Source organism: Toxorhynchites rutilus, chromosome 3, assembly GCF_029784135.1.
Source record: "Toxorhynchites rutilus septentrionalis strain SRP chromosome 3, ASM2978413v1, whole genome shotgun sequence".
NCBI lineage: Eukaryota > Metazoa > Arthropoda > Insecta > Diptera > Culicidae > Toxorhynchites > Toxorhynchites rutilus.
This window is the reverse complement of record NC_073746.1, coordinates 87,367,906-87,385,753: the sequence shown is the minus strand read 5'-3', so window position 1 is coordinate 87,385,753 and position 17,848 is coordinate 87,367,906.

Sequence of the window (17,848 nt, the reverse complement as noted above, 5' to 3'; positions counted from 1 at the left end):
ACATTGCCGATGTCTGCCCGCAAAAGAGCGAAGGACCGAAGTGTTTTAATTGTAATTCGTTCGGTCACTTGTCGAAGAACTGTACGAATTCGGGTGAAAAAATGAAACACGATGGTGTAAAGAAGAGTGTGTCAAAAGTAAACAGATTGAAAAGTGTTGAGAGTGTTAATCCAAGTGTTTTGATTAACATTGACGACCGCGAAATCAGTGCAATCATTGATACAGGAAGCGAGATATCTCTGATCCGAAAAGATTTGTGGTTAGAACTACCGAATAACGAACGCAAACTCAAGAAGTCGGACATGAAAGTGCGCGGTTACGATGGAGACGTGGAAGTTGTTTGCGGCGAATCAGTGCTTAACGTTTTTATCGAGAATGAGACGTATGAAATGCTTGTTTATGTTGTGCCGAAGGAAGCGATCGACGTGAAACTGCTGATTGGAATGGACTTCCTACGTGGTGTCAATTATTCTATCACCCCGAAAGGCGTACGAATCAAAAAGTTTCCGACAGAAGAGCTTGAGTGCGATGCAAAATGGATCCGCAGGATCGAAGAATATGTTGGTGTGAGTGAAATCGACGTACCATACCAGTACCGTGATGACGTCAAGAATCTTATTGGAAAATATCAACCGGTGTCATCTGTAACGGCGGCGAACAAATTGAAAATCACCTTGAACGACAATGAAGTAGTGTGCGTGAATCCACGACGGCTAGCTCCTCTCGAGAAGGAAATCGTGAAGAAGCAGATTGACGAGGGGTTGGCAAAGGGTATTATTCAACCTTCGCAAAGTGAGTACGCCAGTGCTGTAGTGGTAGTACCGAAGAAAGACGGATCCCGTCGCGTGTGTATTGATTACCGCGAAATCAATAAGAGGATGATCCGTGACAATTATCCTATGCCGAACGTGGAAGAACAAATCGATCAGCTGTCTAGTGCGCGAGTGTTTACAACGTTGGACTTGGAGAATTCGTATTTCCACGTACCTATTGATGAAGACAGTCGAAAATACACATCGTTCGTAACGAGTGACGGACAATTTGAGTTCTTGCGTGTTTCATTTGGACTGTGCACGAGTGGAAATGCTTTTGGACGGTTCATACACTCTGCTTTGAAAGAGTTGATCAACGATGGGACAATTTTAGTATTCGTGGACGACGTTATAATCCCATCGAACACTGAAGAAGAAGGACTGAAAAAGTTAGAAAAAGTGATGAAAGTGGCCGAAAAGGCAGGACTCAAGTTCAGTTGGAAGAAATGTGTGTTCCTGCAACGTCGTGTCGAGTACCTCGGCTACACGATCTACGATGGACGTGTTGAACCAGCGCCTGCGAAGATAGAAAAGGTCAAGCAGTTCCCGATTCCGACGACGGTGAAGCAACTCCAGAGATTCTGCGGTTTGGCAAGTTACTTTCGGAAATTTGTGCCCGCGTTTGCCGATGTCGCGCGACCTTTATCCCGTATGTTGAAAAAAGATAGTAAGTTCGATTTTGACGACGAAGCGATTGCTGCCTTCAACCGCATAAAAGAATTTCTCGTAAGTTTTCCTGTGTTGCGAATATTCCGACCTGATGCAGAGACCGAAATTCATACCGACGCCAGTAAACACGGTTTAGCTGGCATTCTGATGCAACGCGCTGATGACGACAGTAAGTTCCACCCTTGTTATTATTACAGTCGTTTGACAAGTAACGCCGAGAAGAATTACCATGCCTATGAGCTAGAAACTTTGGCAGTGGTAGAAACGATCTAGAAGTTCCGATGCTATCTGTTGGGTCGTAAATTCGGGGTCATTACGGATTGCAGAGCTTTTAAAGATTCGATGAATAAAAAGAAGATGAACGCTCGAATCGCACGATGGATCGTCGATCTAGCTGAATTTGATTTTGATGTCGAGCACCGCCCTGGAGAAAAACTACCGCATGTTGATGCGCTGTCGCGAGCAAATGTTTTAATGATTTCTGCTTCAGTTAGCGCCCAAGTTGCTGAAGGTCAGCGAAACGACGAGAAGCCAAAGCAATCATGGCTGCATTGGAGAGTAACGGCGAGTACGGTGGATACAGCACAAGTGGCGGAGTTTTGTACGAGGATAACGGAGAGAACCGGCGGCTGTATGTTCCGCAATCAATGGAAGCAACGATCGTACGAACGGTTCACGAGAAAGGGCACTTCGGAGTGAAGAAGACGAAGGAACGAATCGCTAAGGACTATTTCATTCCTAGTCTGGAGGATAAAATCAAGCGCTGTATTGCCACGTGTGTTCCGTGTATCGTCAGCGAAAAGAAGCGTGGAAAGCTGGAAGGAGAACTTAAGCCGATCCCGAAGGGTGACGTGCCTTTGGATACCCTGCATGTGGATCATCTCGGACCAATGCCATCGACGCGCAAGTCTTATAACTATATTTTGACGGTGATTGACGGGTTTACGAAGTTTGTGTGGTTGTTTCCGACTAAATCAACTGGATCTGATTAATCGGTTACATATTACTAACATAGATAATAAGAAAAATTGTATTGAACTCCCGGCCCCGTGAGGCTAACGCCATATGAGCCTTTATAAAAATATATATTTTGGAAAAAAAAAACTGGATCTGAAGAGACGTTGAAGAAGTTGCGAATTATATTCGATACGTTTGGCAATCCTCGAAGAATAATCAGTGACCGTGGTTCAGCGTTTACGTCAGGATTGTTTACCAAGTTTTGCTCGGACGAAGGGATTGATTTGCATATGATTGTCACCGGTGTTCCCCGTGGCAATGGACAGGTTGAACGTGTTCATCGCGTCATTATTCCGATGCTCACGAAGCTTTCGATCGACAAGCCTGAAGGATGGTTTAACCACGTCGCGAATGTTCAAAAGTGCCTAAACAACAGTTGGCAGAGGGCAATCCGAACAACTCCGTGTGAACTACTAATTGGTGTCAAAATGAGAACGAAGGAAGATGAAGCCCTGTACGAGATATTGCAGCAAGAATTACGGGACGACTTTCAACAATCACGGAATGAGTCAAGGGAACTTGCTCATCAAAGCATCCAACAGATCCAGCAAGAGAATAAGAAGCAGTATAACCTACGCAGAAAGCAGTCGCAGCAGTACCGACTTGGTGATGTTGTGGCCATTCCGAGAACACAATTCGGCGTTGGCCAGAAGGTAAAGCAGAAGTATTTTGGACCGTATGAGATTGTAGGAGTATGGCCGAACGATCGATACGAGGTGCGTAAGCTAGATGCCGAATCTGAAGGACCGAACAAGACGTCAACATCCGGAGATTCCCTTAAGCCGTGGTCACTTCCGGGACGGAAGTAATGTCAGGAAAGGCCGTGTGGGACGATTGGCATACCCCCCGGCGAATAAAACGAAGCGAAAGTTAGTTCTAAGTGATACTCCGATCGATGCAGACGCATCTTTGCATTTGTTAATAATCTAAATTGAATAAAGATAATGTTAATATTTCTCAACAACTCCTTTCCTCAACTTTTCTTACATATATATATATATATATATATATATATATATATATATATATATATATATATATATATATATATATATATATATATATATATATATATATATATATATATTCGTGAGCATCGGAATAATGACGCGATGAACACGTTCAACCTGTCCATTGCCACGGGGAACACCGGTGACAATCATATGCAAATCAATCCCTTCGTCCGAGCAAAACTTGGTAAACAATCCTGACGTAAACGCTGAACCACGGTCACTGATTATTCTTCGAGGATTGCCAAACGTATCGAATATAATTCGCAACTTCTTCAACGTCTCTTCAGATCCAGTTTTTTTTGACGTAGGACTACGTCTAACCGGAAGATATAGGGGGTGAAATGGAAATCTAGGCACTGAACAAGTAGGAAAAAATGCAAGATTTGGAACGCTTATAACTCGAGCATTTCTCAATAGATCGCAAAGGTTTTTGCATCAATTGATAGGAAATATATCTACGCATCTATCATAACGAATAACATTTCATTTTTCTTGAGATAAATAATTGAATAATTGTGAAATATCAAGCATTGTCCAAATACACTATGTGCCCATTTTTGATTGGTCCATTTTGTGCTCCTCAAATCGTACCGACCAAAACGGGCAACCAGAGCAGCAGCGAAATAGAATGAAGCACGATTGGAAAGGAAAAAGAAAAAAAATTAACGAAACATCGGTCGCAGTCTCACACATGCGTAATTCTCGAGCCAGCTAGTCTGCTTAAAAATCTCCGCTCCGCTGCCGTAACGATCATTCTCATCCGAACCGTACACCGTACATCGTTTCGCATCACCTCACATCAACAAACCAACACAAGCAGCCATGGTTGGATATGGCAAAGGAGGAAAAGTGAAGGGAAAGGCAAAATCCCGCTCGAACCTTGATCTGGAGTTCCCGCTCGTGTTGATCTGGAGTTCCCCGCAAGGGTAGCTAGGCCGAGCGCGTTAGTACCAGTGTACCGGTCCACCTAGCCGGCGTTATATAGCTTCGGCCGCCGAAGTAATCGAGTTAGCTGGCAAAGCTGCTCGCGACGATAAGAAAACCTGCATTCGGAACAGAACACATTCGGTTCGGTGGACATCAAGACAACAACAGGCAGTTGCAGCGAGTGGCGAGTGGCAAACGCAATCGCAAAACGGCATCAGGTAGCAGAAGAAAAAAGTTTGTTCTTTATACAAACTGCTTTGGCGGCAAATCCAGAACAAGGCGGCATCGAGGGCGTTCGAAATGGTTTTTTTCAAAACCACGAGTACTAAGTTTTCTAAATTGGAACCATTCCATAAAACAAGGCGCTTTTCAGGGCCATTAAACCTTCCAAAAAAGAGTTTAGGAAATAAAGTTCAATGCTTTCTAAACCATTATCCAAAATAATAATAAAACACAAATTGATGTTTTCATAATTTGTTTGCCAGGATCTGATGAGTATGTGAATTTGGCAGTTGTTCTGAGCTTATTGATAGTTGGGGACTTTCCTGATTATTCAATTTTCACCAATTCTTAAATTGTTTCCAGATTTAAAGTACAGTAATCTACAATTAGTTCGACATTTAGCTAATTGGACGGACATGTAATGCGACTTATTTAGTTGGACATTTTTGTAAACATAGAGATCCAAATTATGACCCCACATTGAAAGTCGACACTGTACCACTGTCATCGCAAATGTTCAATTACAGGTTAAAATTACCTCCAATCCGGCACTGAGTGGTGGTAATGCGACGTGCCATTGAATGTAATTTACTGTAAAATATGTCACAAGCTGGATGGGAAGAAATTTTCCAACTGTGAAAGCTGTGGCGAGTGGCAAATGCAATCGCTAAACAGAAAGGTTTAGCCGAACAAGATGGGGATATCGAGTGATAACAAAACAATAAACTCTTTAGACTTTTTGTGATCCTGAAAAGGACCTTTTTTAGCCTGTATGTGAATCCAACGAGCGAACAAATCGTAATGAATGTATTTTTTTGCCATCGCTCCCTTTTAACGCTCATTCGTTCGTCTCGTTGGACCCGCCCCTTTGGCTGAGTCTGCCGATTTGTCTCTATCCTGTGAGTGTGTACCGCTAGAGTATAAAACACGCGGACCCCAAAAAAATATCTTATTTTCTTTCAAACCGTAAACCCGTGTGGTTGTACGGCATCGGCATCGTGTACTCAACAAAGGAGGAAAAGAGAAGGGAAAGGCAAAATCCCGCTCGAACCGTGGTGGTCTGCAATTTCCCGTAGGTGTATCCGCCAATTGCACCGGAAAAGGTAGCTAGATCGAGCGCGTTAGTACCTGTGTACCAGTCCACCTAGCCGGCGTTATATAGTTTCGGCCGCCGGAGTGATCGAGTTAGCTGGCAAAGCTGCTCGCGACGATAAGAAAACCTGCATTCGGAACATAACACATTCGGAACATAACACATTCGGTTCGGTGGACATCAAGACAACAGGCAGTTGCAGCGAGTGGCGAGTGGCAAACGCAATCGCAAAACGGCATCAGGTAGCAGAAGAAAAAAGTTTGTTCTTTATACAAACTGCTTTGGTGGCAAATCCAGAACAAGGCGGCATCGAGGGCGTTCGAAATGGTTTTTTTCAAAACCACGAGTACTAAGTTTTCTAAATTGGAACCATTCCATAAAACAAGGCGCTTTTCAGAGCCATTAAACCTTCCAAAAAAGAGTTTAGGAAATAAAGTTCAATGCTTTCTAAAACATTATCCAAAATAATAATAAAACACAAATTGATGTTTTCATAATTTGTTTGCCAGGATTTGATGAGTATGTGAATTTGGCAGTTGTTCTGAGCTTATTGATAGTTGGGGACTTTCCTAATTATTCAATTTTCACCAATTCTTAAATTGTTTCCAGATTGAAAGCACAGTAATCTACAATTAGTTCGACATTTAGCTAATTGGACGGACATGTAATGTGACTTATTTAGTTGGACATTTTTGTAAACATAGAGATCCAAATTATGATCCCTCATTGAAAGTCGACACTGTACCACTGTCATCGCAAATGTTCAATTACAGGTTAAAATTACCTCCAATCCGACACTGAGTAGTGGTAATGCGACGTGTCATTGAATGTAATTTACTGTAAAATATGTCACAAGCTGGATGGGAAGAAATTTTCCAACTGTGAAAGCTGTGGCGAGTGACAACAAATCGCTAAACAGGAAGGTTTAGCCGAACAAGATGGGGATATCGAGTGATAACAAAACAATAAACTCTTTAGACTTTTTGTGATCCTGAAAAGGACCCTTTTTAGTCTGTATGTGAATCCAACGAGCGAACAAATCGTAATGAATGTATTTTTTTGCCATCGCTCCCTTTTAACGCTCATTCGTTCGTCTCGTTGGACCCGCCCCTTTGGCTGAGTCTGCCGATTTGTCTCTATCCTGTGAGTGTGTACCGCTAGAATATAAAACACGCGGACCCCAAAAAAATATTTAATTTTCTTTCAAACCGTAAACCCGTGTGGTTGTACGACATCGGCATCGTGTACTCAACAAAGGAGGAAAAGAGAAGGGAAAGGCAAAATCCCGCTCGAACCGTGGTGGTCTGCAATTTCCCGTAGGTGTATCCGCCAATTGCACCGGAAAAGGTAGCTAGGTCGAGCGCGTTAGTACCTGTGTACCAGTCCACCTAGCCGGCGTTATATAGTTTCGGCCGCCGGAGTGATCGAGTTAGCTGGCAAAGCTGCTCGCGACGATAAGAAAACCTGCATTCGGAACAGAACACATTCGGTTCGGTGGACATCAAGACAACAGGCAGTTGCAGCGAATGGCGAGTGGCAAACGCAATCGCAAAACGGCATCAGGTAGCAGAAGAAAAAAGTTTGTTCTTTATACAAACTGCTTTGGTGGCAAATCCAGAACAAGGCGGCATCGAGGGCGTTCGAAATGGTTTTTTTCAAAACCAATAGTACAAAGTTTTCTAAATTGGAACCATTCCATTAAACAAGGCGCTTTTCAGGGCCATTAACGGACATGGACAAACTCTTCCAAAAAAGAGTTTAGGAAATACAGTTCAATGCTTTCTAAAACATTATCCAAAATAATAATAAAACACAAATTGATTTTTTCATAATTTGTTTGCCAGGATTTGATGAGTATGTGAATTTGGCAGTTGTTCTGAGCTTATTGATAGTTGGGGACTTTCCTGATTATTCAATTTTCACCAATTCTTAAATTGTTTCCAGATTTAAAGTACAGTAATCTACAATTAGTTCGACATTTAGCTAATTGGACGGACATGTAATGTGACTTATTTAGTTGGACATTTTTGTAAACATAGAGATCCAAATTATGACCCCACATTGAAAGTCGACACTGTACCACTGTCATCGCAAATGTTCAATTACAGGTTAAAATTACCTCCAATCCGGCACTGAGTGGTGGTAATGCGACGTGCCATTGAATGTAATTTACTGTAAAATATGTCACAAGCTGGATGGGAAGAAATTTTCCAACTGTGAAAGCTGTGGCGAGTGACAACAAATCGCTAAACAGGAAGGTTTAGCCGAACAAGATGGGAATATCGAGTGATAACAAAAACACAACACCAAAGGTTCTTTTCAGAACCATCAACATAGTCATAAAGAGTAAACAGTAAACTAATCCATTTTTCAGGTAGATAGGTAGGTATTCACGTAGGTGAAGAAAATAAAACAATATATTTAAAATATATATTTAACAAAAGCTGTCCCCTTTGTATAGTCCTACGTCACTCCGGTTATGTCCCCGACATTACCCACCCGTCTTTTTTTTTCCAAAATATATATTTTTATAAAGGCTATATATATATATATATATATATATATATATATATATATATATATATATATATATATATATATATATATATATATATATATATATATATATATATATATATATATATATAAATGGATTTCTGTCTGTCTGTCCCTAGAGGCGAATGAACTGAAAAGTTTAAAGCCTCTTTAATCCAACATCATCATCATCATCTGTCTGTCTGTCTGATTCTTATGGACTCGGAAACTACTGAACCGATCGACATGAAAATTGGCATGTAGGGGTTTTTGGGGCCGGGGAAGGTTGTCATGATAGTTTGAGACCCCTCCGACCTCTCTAAGGGAGGGGGGCTGCCATACAAATGAATCTCTACATTTCTCGAGAATTAATCAAGCAAATAAAACCAAATTAGGCATCTGAAGATTTTAGGTTGCTATAAATTATTCTATGTGTGGTTAGATACTCCTCCCTCTTAAAAGGGGGGGGGGGGGCTGCCATACAAATGAAACACAAACTTCTGCATAACTCGAAAACTGATCAAGCAAATGGATCCAAATTTGGAATATGAGAGCTTTTATATAAGAAAAACTTTTCTAAATTTTCGGAAAACTCTGACGGAAAATGGAAAAATTCGGAAAATTCAACTCGCATATGTTCTACAATTTCATAGTAACAAGTGTTGTTAGTCTTTTTGATGTTTGCGCTAACGAAATTGATCTATGTTCAAAAATGGATTCTAATGTTATAAAACGCACTCCTTTATCTTCTTCTATCTATATAAATAACAATGGATCGCCGCATGTGTTGGTAAGAGCAAAGCTCGAGAAAGGAATTGTCTTATTCAGGGCTGTCTTTGTTCTATCATATTTTCTGTATCAAACATTTATTCCATGTAACGGAGAAACATGTTATTTGCAAGTGGTTGAAAAATCTTGAACGAGAATTGTGTCTGAAAATAATCTAATATAAAAACGAGTTTTGGTAGAAGTACTAGGAATTTTATAGTAAAAGGTAATATTAAAGGGTAGCTTAGAAGATCAATCAATGAACAATTCTGCGATTGTACCCATGAACAGCGCTTAGTAAGAAAACGAGGATGTGATAACGAAAAATAAATTTTGGGCGGGACGAAGTTTGCTGGGTCAGCTAGTATTCAATGAAGAATTAGACTATTTTTTGAAAAAGTCAGTTTTTTCACAATTATTTATAAAAAATTATAACTTGAATAATATGGTACGAATATTCTTTGACCTATAAAATTTTGGTGACATATCATTGTAAATTGTTCAAATTAAAAAAACAAATTAAATAAAATTTAAAAAAATGCACTGATTTTTTTTTTAAATTGGAACTAATTTTAATCAAAAACTTTTTTTTTGATTCTTAAATAATCTATGAATAGCTCTTACAATTTCCAACAAGCCATCCATACATCGGAAGATGGGCACTTTTACAGGAAAAAAGTTTTTCTAACAACAACTTTTTGATGTTTTTCTTGAAATAATTACAATTAGTTTTGATAACATGTCAATCGAGATAATTCACATACTTTAATGATACGAATTAAACATCAATAGTATTTTGTCAAAGGAAACATAAAAAAGTTGTTGCTAGGAAATTTTTTTCCCTGTAGCAGTGCCCTTCTTCCAATGTATGGGTGACTTGTTGGTAATTATACGAACTATTCATATAGTTTTTGTACACAATATTTGCAAAACTTGTAAATAAGATAATTTCAATTTTCGAAATAATTTTGTTTCATTTAATATTTTTTTCAATTTGTTTGAAATTTTTTCATTCTTTATTTAGAGAGACCTTCAACCTCATGGACTGATTCGCTTCCTTATCGACGGCATTGCAGCAAGGTTTCTTTGAGATCAAATCATTGGACATAAAATTCTTACATAAAAGTTGGACTTCAAGTGACACGAAAATTAAAAAAATTATTGTTTTGAGAATGGTTTTACACATGTAAAACCATTCTCAAAACATAACATAATAATTGTGTTCTTTTTCCCCTTCATCGTGGAGGGGAGGTACAAGGATCTTCTTGACTGATCCATTATTCAGACACTAAATATCGATAAGATAAGAATAATCTTACACCTAAAAATGGCTAATGTGTATAGACACTAAATCTTGAAAAATAGTTCAGCTTCTTTAAAGTAGCAGAAAAGCGTTGCTACTCTCGCTGAGTCGTCGCTCAAGACATCTCGTATACTCCCGCTGATTTAGGGAGATTTCGCAGATCGTTATATTACGGGCAACCAAACAGAAAGTGCTCGATGAAGTTATGAACTCGGCTTGTTGTTCCAGAGTAAATGGAAAGGTCCTCTGTTGAATCCATGTTGACAATGATCGGTCCCCTCCTCGTTTAATGATGTTTCAATGATAATTCAACGTTTAATGATGTTTCCTTCGTTGTGTCCCCGTTTCATATCCCTCCTATCCGATCGATAAACTTTTACTTAGTCGCGGTAATACATACACACACTCTTTACAGATACACCGGCCAACGGTTGTGCAGTCCACTGATCCTTCAACAAGAGCCAAAGGTTGTACCGCTCATGACAACTCTACACGAACTGATGATTGCGCCGGCTAGTGACCATTCTATCCTGGATTCCTCGAGTCGAGAAAGACGCACCACGCTAGATATGAGGTACAGACTAGGGGGGCGTTGCTGATTAATGGTCAGCTGCATCCCAATAGGAAGTATCCCGTGTCGGGCACACGTACAGAGCATTGGAGACAGCAACATCCCAATTACGAAAACACTTGTAATACTAACCTCGAGCCAACCGCGAGTAATCGGTTACATATTACTAACATAGTGTTCCGTCTGCTGGGAACTGTGGGGTGGACTGTATTTTGTTATGTTGCTCCACTCATGGAGGCAACGGGTGCGTGGAAGGAACCCTCGTGTTCCTCACGCTTTATTTAACGAGTGGGAGCCCCTGTGGCTCCGCTCGGTGCTGTGAAAGGCCTAACATTTTGGGATGTGCTTAGGAAAGGGTTTGAATAGTGCGAAGTGAAAACATGATGGTTTATTACTATTTACACTTTGTACATCATTTAATATTCGAATTCACTGACATTTCTTATTTACACTTTTACAGTTGTATACATTGATGCCCATGCGAATGCGCCACTATTCTTCTGGTAGTGTTGCTGCTATCGATGTTGATACTATGCTGCTGCACTTGCTGCTACTGATGTGGCTTGCATTACGGTTGAAAATAGACTGATCTTCGCGCGTTCGGATGGCTTCTTTGACTCTCCTTCGCTTCGTGCCGAATGAGAAGAGGTGGTACTTGCGATTGGATGCGTTTTCCCTTCCCTACGTTTTTCGGACGGAACATACTCCGCGGCCGAAAGAAGTGGTGTCGTTAGTCTGCAAGGGTGGAATGCTGGGATTGAAAATCAAAACATGTTCGAACCTGTCCTCTCTCGCGTTGCTGATTTGATCATACTATGTTGGTCTACGTTTCACTCTCGTGGTTGCTATAAAGTCCCTCGTTTGGTGTTCAACTCTACTAATTGTTGACCGTTGTTGTTCTCGTATTTTCTGTGCATAATGCATAATATTCTGCTGGCGGTCAAATCTTTGCTTGCTGCGTACTGCCATATGTTGTTGAACGCTATTTTCTTTTGGTTGAAATTCGTTGGTATAGCCTGCATGACGAGAGTATTCAATTGATGCTTCCTTAATTGTATTTGTTTGCGTGATGCTTTTCCTTCTTGCTCATGATTCTTCCTTGCATTTATGGCTTCCGATTTCCTATCTCTCACAACGTCATTTTCTGAGTGTGAATCGAGAAGGGTATTTGAATGCACACACGTTGCTATGTAGGTTGTACAAATTGTGTCGTTGACTTGATGTGGTTCCTTGGTTGTAGTGCATTCTTCTTCGTGTGTAGATGTGTCTTCATTCTTTATCTTCCAATATTCGTTTCTCCCATCGACAGTTGGTATGAAGCATGTGAGTGGTTGTTGAAACGTAACCTGCTGCTGTTGGATGCAAGTAGGCTGCGATGTGATGCATACATTTTCCATACACGTTTGGAGATTGATGGCCACTTCGTTGTGTAAATCGCAGAATGCGATAAATACCTTATCTTGTTCTCCTCGTTTGTCTGATGAAACTTTTGCACAAATATCTTGGTGCCACTTGATGAAATTACTGTGTGCTTTTTGAATGTTCCTTTGATACACTTTTACATGTGCTGTAGTGAGCGGCATTTGATCCATTTCCGCGATCAAAATTTTGTCTTTTATTCTCGCAATGGCTCGTATAGCCATTTCGCGAATAAAAATCAATGATTCAACTTCTTCCATTTTGTTGGTTTGAACTCACTAACACGCTCTTGTGTTTATGTATCACTCACTTGTCCAAATTTGTATCAGAGAGTCTCGACTAGAGGTGTGCAAATCAGCTCATCATGATGAACAGCTCTGATCATATCAGCTCATCTAAATGAGCTGTTCTTTATGAACAGCTCTTCAGATCAGTTGTCAGTGCCGACTTTCAATTTGGTTCCCAAACTCGATAGCCACGAAGCCAGTTTGAAAATGTTAAAATTCAAATGAAATTTTTCACACCATATTATTAATTACTTGAAACACGTATTCCAGACTATTATTTACAACAGACTCGGCGAGTACAACATTTCCGACATTTTTACTGAGGCTTTACATTACAATAGAAAGTTTTCTTCAAAAAAAAAATCTTATGAGATTTTTGCACCGCCTGCAAACAAAGTGTTTTTCATTGAAATAGAATACTCATTTGATACACAGAAGTTAATTTTCATTAATAATTTGAATTTTAAAAACGTGTTCATTCTGCCTGAGAGCCAATTATTATTTTTGGCGCCCCCTAAACTGGTAAACAAGAAACATCAACATCCCAGCTAAGTACTATTAACAATTTGTTATTTTTATAACCGATCCGAAATGCAATCCGCTTCAAGTCTCTCGGTGTTGTGTGCGAGAGAGAGAAAGTGTCAGTCAGTAGAAGACTGCGGTGATGGCGGGTGCGGCTGCGTGTGAGAGTGTGGTATTACGAGTGCGCGATCGTGGAGGATGACCAGCAAACATGTGATTGTATTGGTGTGGTTGCCTTGCTTCCCAGAACGGACTCGTTTGCTTCGGAAGACCAAGGTAGTTTGATTCTTTTCGTCGGTTGACGTACAGTCGAGTTTTTGTGAGAGGATTGGATCGGAGAGCATATTTTGATTGTGCGATAGCTGACGGATGGAGGAAGGCTGTTTTGTTTGTTCGAGGCAGACGATTTCGGTCACGGCAAGGCGGAGCGGGAGGTGTAGCCACGCCGGTGCAGTTCTATGTCGTTGTTTACTTCTCGCAGTTGCGTGAGATTTGTGCAGCCGCATTTTCGCGCGAAGTTGCATTCAATCTAAACGACATTCTAGAGTTTTAGAAGATCCAATAGTTTTAGAGGTTTTTATATATCTAATATTGTCTTCGTGGTAAAGAGCGCATTGACGTCAATGTAACATCGATTTTCTTTTCTTTTAAATCTAGCTAGACGTTGACTTTGATGTGTATGTACAAGCGGCCATAAGATTTCCATGCAAGAATATTCAATGTAGTGTGCGTTTCGACTATGAGAATGTTACGGAGGTCGAGAGAAAAGTTTGAATTAACTTACATTTGTCTCTTTTGCTCACCCATGTTTTTTCTTGGGATTAGTAGTTCACCTTGAATGTCAGTGAGTTCTTCTTGTATGTATCTCCTTTTCGGTTTTTTTAATAGAGGATTGACGTTGCTTTTCCTTCAATTATGTCATTCTAACCCTTACTACAAGAACAATGATTTCGTTAATAATTGCTCGACTGATTACTTGAGAAATTGTTAGTTTTTATTACAAATCCAAATCGCAGGTATCAAGTTTTCCTTTTCGAGGTTCAAAAAGACGGGTGGGTAATGTCGGGGACATAACCGGAGTGACGTAGGACTATACACAGGGGACAGCTTTTGTTAAATATATATTTTAAATATATTGTTTTATTTTCTTCTCCTACGTGAATACCTACCTATCTACCTGAAAAATGGATTAGTTTACTGTTTACTCTTTATGAATATGTTGATGGTTCTGAAAAGAACCTTTGGTGTTGTGTTTTTGTTATCACTCGATATTCCCATCTTGTTCGGTTAAACCTTCCTGTTTAGCTATTGCGTTTGCCACTCGCCACAGCTTTCACAGTATGAAAATTTCTTCCCATCCAGCTTGTGACATGTTGTACAGTAAATTACATTCAATGCGACGTGCCGAAGCGCCACTCAGTGTCGCATTGGAGGCGATTTTAACCTGTAATTGAACATTTGCGATGACAGTGATACAGTGTCGACTTTCAATGTGGGGTCATAATTTGGATCTCTATGTTTACAAAAATTTCCAACTAAATAAGTCGCATTACATGTCCGTCCAATTAGCTTAATGTCGAACTAATTGTAAATTACTGTACTTTCAATCTGGAAACAATTTAAGAATTGGTGAAAATTGAATAATCAGGCAAGTCCCCAACTATCAATAAGCTCAGAACAACTGTCAAATTCACATACTCATCAGATCCTGGCAAACAAATTATGAAAAAATCAATTTGTGTTTTATTATTATTTTGGATAATGTTTTAGAAAGCATTGAACTGTATTTCCTAAACTCTTTTTTGGAAGGTTTAATGGCCCTGAAAAGCGCCTTGTTTTATGGAATGGTTCCAATTTAGAAAACATAGTACTCGTGGTATTGAAGAAAACCATTTCGAACGCCCTCGATGCCGCCTTGTTCTGGATTTGCCACCAAAGCAGTTTGTATAAAGAACAAACTTTTTTCTTCTGCTACCTGATGCCGTTTTGCGATTGCGTTTGCCACTCGCCACTCGCTGCAACTGCTTGTTGTCTTGATGTCCACCGAACCGAATGTGTTCTGTTCCGAATGCGGGTTTACTTATCGTCGCGAGCAGCTTTGCCAGCTAACTCGATCACTTCGGCGGCCGAAACTATATAACGCCGGCTAGGTGGACTGGTGCACTGGTACTAACGCGCTCGGACTAGCTACCCTTGCGGGGAACTCCAGATCAACACGGTTCGAGCGGGATTTTGCCTTTCCCTTCACTTTTCCTCCTTTACCATGTCCAGACATGGCTGCTTGGGTTGGTTTGTTGATGTGTTGTGATGCGAACCGATGTGGTGTACGGTTTGAATGAGAATGATCGTTACGGCAGCGGAGCGGGGATTTTTAAGCTGACTGGCTGGCTCGAGAGTTACGCATGTGTGAGACTGCGACCAATGTTTCGTTCATTTTTCTCTTTTTCCTTCCCAATCGTGCTTCATTCTATTTCGCTGCTGCTCTGGTTGCCCGTTTTGGTCGGTACGATTTGAGGAGCACAAAATGGACCAATCAAAAATGGGCACATAGTGCATTTTGACAATGCTTGATATTTCACAATTATTCAGTTATTTATCTCAAGAAAAATGAAATGTTATTCGTTATGATAGATGCGTAGATATATTTCCTATCAATTGATGCAAAAACCTTTGCGATCTATTGAGAAATACTCGAGTTATAAGCGTTCCAAATCTTGCATTTTTTCCTACTTGTTCAGTGCTTAGATTTCCATTTCACCCCCTATATCTTCCGGTTAGACGTAGTCCTACGTCAATATAAATTGCAAGACTAGGTTCAAGATGCTAGAGTCCCAATTCGGAAAACTTCCGTGATTTCCGTGTATTACAATGGAAGAGCATGACGTGCGACTAGGCACAAGTATTAAGTCCGATCCGAGTCTGATAAGACCTTATCAGGTGACCCTTCAATATATTCAATCTTCAAATGCATTTGATTTTCGAGTTTTTGCTCCGTTGAACAGAGGAGACTTTTCAAGTTACCGTTCAGCTGCTACGAAATGCATTTGATGTTCGAGTTTTCGTTTCAACGAGTAATTGGGTCCACGCTTACAAAATTAATTCACTTACCAGAGTTATGATTCTTTTGCAGAGACCTTTTCAGGTCACCCTTTAATATCTTCACGGCTACGAAATGCATTTGGTTTTCAAGTTTTCGTTTTGTCAAGTGATCTCTAGTTTGCGTTAGCATAATCACATCACTTACCACAGTGAATCCTGATTATTACCCCTTCCCACTAACAAACTATCCCTTCCATGATAAACGCTAGGGAACCACGCTATAGAGGCGACCATTCTGGCCTTCGGGCGGCGAATATCATACTAACATTCCTACCCTTCCCCTGGTGACTGTAAGGACGTGGCCGGCGTCGTTATTGATCATTGAAAGCTCGAATCACCGAAAATTGCACAACGAGAATGATTTGCTAGTCCCAAGCGTCATTCTGTGTGTTCTTTGTGCAATTTGGTTAGTTCAGGTCAATCACGGAGAGCAACTACGAATTGTACAGTCTACCCAAGCTCAAGCTCAAGCTCACTCACTTGTCCAAATTTGTATCAATGTTGGTTTGTTCAGCTGTATTTCATTTACTTCATTTCACACCATGTCCCACTTGCACTACTATTCACCCTGTTTGCTCTTGGGAAAATGTCAAACGGTTCTGCTCATGGATGGTTTCTCATGTCACCAATTCGATCCGGTTCGAAGGACCAAATATTCCGTCTGCTGGGAACGGTGGGGTGGACTGTATTTTGTTATGTTGCTCCACTCATGGAGGCAACGGGTGCGTGGAAGGAACCCTCGTGTTCCTCACGCTTTATTTGACGAGTGGGAGCCCCTGTGGCTCCGCTCGGTGCTGTGAAAGGCCTAACATTTTGGGATGTGCTTAGGAAAGGGTTTGAATAGTGCGAAGTGAAAACATGGTGGTTTATTACTATTTACACTTTGTACATCATTTAATATTCGAATTCACTGACATTTCTTATTTATACTTTTACAGTTGTATACATTGATGCCCATGCGAATGCGCCACTATTCTTCTGGTAGTGTTGCTGCTATCGATGTTGATACTATGCTGCTGCACTTGCTGCTACTGATGTGGCTTGCATTACGGTTGAAAATAGACTGATCTTCGCGCGTTCGGATGGCTTCTTTGACTCTCCTTCGCTTCGTGCCGAATGAGAAGGGGTGGTACTTGCGATTGGATGCGTTTTCCCTTCCCTACGTTTTTCGGGCGGAACACATAGATAATAAGAAAAATTGTCAAAGTATTGGACTCTCGGCCCCGTGAGGCTAACGCCATATGAGCCTTGATAAAAATATATATTTTGGAAAAAAAAATGATCGGTCCTCAGTCTGGATCCGTTGTTCTCTCATTTTTTTCACGTTGTTGAACCTGGCAGTCGAGCCCTTGATTTTTCTGAGAAACCGCCGTCTCTCTGCGAACCTCCTTTCGGTCCGAAAGGTGCGAAAAGAGTTGGTGATTCACAACTTCACGTCGTCCAGCGGCACTTCCCAAGTGAAAAACGGTCCGGTGTGACCGATTCCGGCAAATGTTTTGGGCAACACTCTAGCTGCACGTATAATTTTGACGTAGGACTACGTCTTTCATTTCTATACCGGGGTGTAAAATCAAAGTTTCGAAAACGAAAG